Here is a 6,026-nt window from a genome sequence, read left to right on the forward strand (position 1 = left end):
TTCACTGTTTTATGCTTGTCTCAGTTTACAACTTTTTTTTTTTTCCTTTTATCTGTCATTCTTTTCCAAATTATTGATACTTTGGTGCATTGACAGAAAACTCACTGCCTGGTCTTTATTCTTTTTCTTTGCCCTCTCGGACTTGGATTCTCTCTGAGTTCCATATTCATCTAGCTAACTCCAGAAGTGGATTTCTCCACTTCTCCAAAGCACTTCAACATAGCGAAGACTCTCATCATCTTTCCCCAGACCTGGACCTCTTTAGTGTCATCTATTTCTGCAAATGGCATCCCCATCCATCTGGTTGGGCAAGTCATCTTTGATGTTGTCTTCTCTCCTTCAACTCCATACCCACCTATTATCAAGCCGTATTGACCCGTGCCCTGAATGTGTCTTGAATTTATATACAGTCATCACTTTAATCCAAGCCACTCCCATAGCTGCCCCTTCTACTAACTGCTTTTGTTTCATGCTCCAGTCGTTGATGGAAGAGTGGTCTTTTTCATATGCAGATCTGATTGTGGTCACTCTCCAATTTAAAGCCACTAATTGTCTTTCATTTCCTTAGCAGTAAGATCAGAATCTTTCAAATAGGACTGCTTCTCGTCTCCCTTTTGCCATCCTCTCCAGGTTCATTTTTGGGCTTCCCTTGTGGCTCAGCTGGTAAAGAATCTGCCTGAAATGCGGGAGACCTGGGTTGGGAAGATCCCCTGGAGAAGGGAAAGGCTACCCACTCCAGTATTCTGACCTGGAGAATTCCATGGCCATATAGTTCATGGGATGCAAAGAGTTGGACATGACTGAGCGACTTCCACTTTCACTTTCTGGGCTCATATTGAATCTCTCTCTCTCTCTCTCTCTCTCTCTTTCTGCATCTCAGTCCCAGGGCCTTCTGTTTTTTTCATGAAGCTATTCCTTGAATGCTTGCTCTCTTTTTCATCCTCAGCTTTTTTCATCTAACAAACTCATTCTTCATAACCCAGCTTAAGTATTACTTTCCCTGATAGGCCTTCCCTGACACCAATTCAGGCACCTTTATAATATACTCTGTAAAACCCTGTTTATTCCCCTGTTTGTGTTTAGATATCCATCAGGATTCCTCTTTGATTATTATCTATCTTTCCCACTAGAATCTAATTCATTTTTTTCACTACTAAAGGTACTTTCATTTCCAAATATTAGCAAAGTACATATAGTGAGTGCTCAAAAAACACGTGATGAACAAATGAAAATAAAAACAGGGATTTAACTATTGTAACCATCTGAAGTATCCTCATGTATAAGTATCCCACATTTTCTGGGCTCTGGAAACATTTATCTGTGCTCTTCTACAAGTTTAGTTGTAAATGAGATACAAATATTTCTCCTATTAACTGACAAGCTGGTAATAGTTAACTCATTGTATATAAAAAACTCAAAACCAATTGTTCAACTAAAGAGGCTTGCAGTTTGTCATTATACTCTTACTCCTTCTAAACAAGGGTTTCATTATTTTCATTTTCAAATTTTGGCTTATAATAGATACTATCAAAGCTTTTCAATTATAATCCTGAAAATTTGTTTAGAAATTAATTGTAAAGCATGTTTGCTAATACTTGTAAATGGGTGCCTTTTATTAGTAGAAAGCTAAATGCACATTTATTATCCTCGCCAAATAAAATTCAGCTTTTTTCATGCTTAAGTAAATTTATAAGCAGTCTGGGAAGAAATCCATTATTGGGCACATTTTGAACTGTATCCAATTAAGAATATTAGTCACTTACATGGTATAATTTTGAAATCAACTCAGAGAATAAACATTAGTTTCCATCCCACTGACACCTGAATTTTGTAGATGGTATCCATTTCTACACTATAAAATTAAAAGTGTAGTATGCAGATGATCTTTACCATACTACTTACTCTGTTAAAAAACATTTTAGACTTTTAAATATTATTGACATTAGACTGTATGTTTCTGGAATTTTATCAAAAATTCAAAGTGAGCATTAGTAAGAGGTAGTATCTGGTACAGATTCAAGTTTTATCACTACCCAAGTATTCGAGAGATGGGAAGACATAGCATCAAGACACTAGCAAGATATCTATCAAACCAATTCTGTTCCTTAGTCAGGTACAGCAATCAAGAGTGTATACACATGTGAGAAAGTTTAATATTGCTAAAATATTAGCAATATTTTTGATTATGCAGACAGATTATATGGAGACAGATTAGCCAAGTGTATGAATCTCTTCAATAATTACTTTGTATGTGCAAACAAAATATGACTCTGTTCATGGTTTACCAAGTCAACATTTCCCAAGAGCTCTTAATGTGCCAATCACTGGAAATACTAAGCCGAAGAAATGTCTGCTCTCTAGAAGATGGCAAGACATGGACAAACAGCACAGATGGAGGGGAAGTCTTGGTACAGAGGAGCCCTGAACACAAGGACTGTTTATGACCCTGGGGAGCCAAGGCAGAAGGAAAGGGAGAAAGGCTCACAGTGGAAAGTTACTGAGTCAGAGTGGAGAAAAGTGCCTCAGCTGAGGCCCCAGTAAGGAGGTCTCTGAGTAGAGGTGCTTGAGTCTGAGTCCTTGACTGCAACTTTCTCTCCAGACGATTACATTGCACTCTAGTGGGAGGGCAGCTTCGCCAAGGACACCTGCCAAACAAAACCTTGACCTTGTCTATGCCAGGGGCTGGGAGATCACACAGGGCATTCTGGCCTGGAGCCAGGCTGCTCAGAAAGAACTGTGAGGTCTTTCCAAGAATTTTGCATTTGACAGTGGGAAAGCCATTTCAAACTTTAAAATAAGGAATGAAATGAATACGTTTGTCCTTCTAGAACAATCACTCGGGCAACAGTGTGGACTCGATGCTGGGGGTGGAATGAGGTGTGATGTGTGGCAGGGAGTCCCTGAGAGAGACTAAGGCTTGAACCCCACGAGGACACTGAGGAGATGCTGCTGCCTTCAGCGCAGATTAGGAACACTGGGCTAGGGGAAACGGGGCAGGCTTCACACTTAAGGCACCTACTGGGTCACAGAAATGAAAACCCTCCATGGGCAGTTAGAATACGCAAATGAACTCAGGTCAGAGATCCTAGGAAGAGAAATGAATGTAGGAATCACTGGCATTAGAAGTCTGCACATTGAAAATTAGAAATCGATGTCACCACAGCTAATATTGTTAAGTAAAATTCCCCTTGTAAATATTTGGTGCTCCATTAATGATACTTGTGTGCATGCTCAGTTGCGACAGTTATGTCCAACTGTTTGTAACCTGACAGACTGTAGCCCGCCAGGCTCCTCTGTCCATGGAATTCTCTAGGCAAGAATACTGCAGTGGTTTGCCATGCCTTACTCCAGGGGATTGTCCTGACCCAGGGATTGAACCCACATCTCTTAAGTCTCTTGCATTGGCAGGTGATTCTTTACCACTATGTAGGTTAGGTATATTTTAATGCAAGTTAAAAAAAAAAAAAAAAAAAAACCCTCTCATGTGAGTTAAATAAGTAGACCTTGGAACATTTTCAACCTAAATGTTAGTCAAGAATTATTTGACGGCAGGTCCAAATGGCAACCCATTCCAGTATTCTTGCCTGGAGAATCCCATGGATGGAGGAGCCTGGCAGGTTCGCAAAGAGTCGGACATGACAGAGCGGCTTCAATCTCACTTTTCTAGTAATATTGGAGTGGGTTGCCATTTCCTTCTCCAGGGGATCTTCCCAACCCAGGGACAGAACCCATGTCTCCTGCATCTCCTACATTGTCAGGCAGATATTTTTTTACCACTGAGCCACCTTGGAAGCCCATCCTCTCTGCTTAGAAAGGAGAAATGTCACTTAGTCTTGCTTTAAAATAGAAAAACACAAATGAAAACACACACGACAGCTTTAATGGACAGTGTTGTTGTTACTGGGCCAATGGCCCCATCACCGGCTGCTCTGAATGTTGGATACTAACACTTCACAGCCTCCTTTTCTGGAAAGCAACCTTACACAGATTAGAAGCCTCCTCACTGGAAAGTTACCCAGCTCCAGCCTCACCCCAACATGGGTGTGAATGTTTGTCAAGTCTTTGCAACCCCATGGATTGTAGCCCACCATGCTTCTCTGTCCATGGGATTCTCCAGGCAAGAGAATGGAGAATGGAGTGGGTTGCCATTCCCTTCTCTAAGGAATCTTCCCGACCCAGCGACTGAACCTGGTCTCCTGCATTGCAGATGGATTCTTTACCATCTAAGCCACCAGGGAAGCTCCAGAGTGGGGTGACGCAGGGCCAATAACTGACTTGGGGGTAACAGAACACAGACATCTTTGCCTTAGGTGGCAGTGCCTCTGTGCTACAGCTTCCACTCCACAGCTCTCTGTGGGGCCAGGCTGAGGCCAGATTCCAGCTGAGACCACATTCTGGCTTAACACTTCCTCCCTTCGCTCATATTTTCCACACTCCCTTTCTCCCAAGGGCAAGTCTCCATATACCACATGTACCCAAATCCCTGCCTCAGGTTCTGTTTTGAAAACAACCGTTGAAGTTATCTATTGGAGTAAGGTCCAGGGTAGGGAGAAATAAAATATTTTTTAATAGATGATAACTTTGAGGACTTATTTGACTTCTATTTTCCAGATAGCCACATTGGAAAGTAAAACCTTGATCGGTGAAACAATGACTTGGTTCTCATTGACCACAATGAGAAAGTATATCCATGTCTCATGAAAACAAAGCCTTTTCAGGGCTGAGCTTTACAAATAGACATTGTATATGGAGCTTCATCCAGGTAATAGAGAGAAATGCAAGTGAGACAAAACACGATATTTATGCAAAAAGGTTATAGTGAATTCTACGATTGTTTTAACATTTGTTCTAGATATAAGGTAATGGAATGGCACCAATTCTAATTTAGTAAAATTATTTCTTTTGCATGGGTCAAAATTACATGTGATTCAAGTGCATATCTTTCTAATATCTGCCTTGGTAATATTTGAATTTCTATAGCAGTGTTTTGCGGAGAAGGCAATGGCACCCCACTCCAGTACTCTTGCCTGGAAAATCCCATGGACGGAGGAGCCTGGTGGGCTATAGTCCATGGGGTTGCGAGGAGTCGGACACTACTGAGCAACTTCGCTTTCACTTTTCACTTTCATGCATTGGAGAAGGAAATGGCAACCCACTCCAGTGTTCTTGCCTGGAGAATCCCAGGGACGGTGGAGCCTGGTGGGCTGCCGCCTATGGGGTTGCACAGAGTCGGACACGACTGAAGCGACTTAGCAGCAGCAGCAGCAGCAGCAGCAGTGTTTTGGGCTCCCCAGGTGGCTCAGTGGTAAAGAATCCACTTGCCAATGCAGGAGACCTGGGAAACTCAGGTTCGATTCCTGGGTGAAGCTGATCCCCTGGAGGAGGAAATGGCAACCCATTCCAGTATTCTCAACTGGGAAACTGCATAGACAATGGAGCCCAGGAGGCTACAGTCCATGGGATAGCAAAGAGTTGAACATGACAGAGCATCTAAACAGCAACAAAACAATGGCTGAGATATTATCTTGAGCCCTTGAGAAGGGACTAAAAATCCTTAATTTTGTTTAATGGCTTAACTATTATCATTTTGTCTTGGTTGACTATTTTCTGTTGTTTCTTCATTTTCTCATTTCTCTGATTAAATTTGTTCTTTGGAACTTGAGGAAAGCCTAGCAAGCTAAAGTTTTTCCACAAACAAGAGGCAGGTAGAGGACATGGAATGGGCAGGTGATCTGTCCTGGAAAGATCCTGTAGGTTCCTACCCAGGTACAAGATGTCCCCTTGGGAGCAAAATTACTCCTAGTTGACAATAATTGAACTACACAGTTGTATATGTTATAGTAAGGAGTTTAGTAACATTCAACAAAGAGGAAAAGAAATACTCTAGCAAAATAAATAGGTGGAGAGCTAATTAAATATATGCAGTTGAGAGATACTCACAAACCAAGGAATGCTGTTAGAGAACTGGTTCAGACTGAAAATGTGTTCACATCAAAGCAATGAACCAATGAATGAGGAGAGCTAGC

This window comes from Bos mutus, chromosome 16 (genome assembly GCF_027580195.1).
Source record: "Bos mutus isolate GX-2022 chromosome 16, NWIPB_WYAK_1.1, whole genome shotgun sequence".
Lineage (NCBI taxonomy): Eukaryota > Metazoa > Chordata > Mammalia > Artiodactyla > Bovidae > Bos > Bos mutus.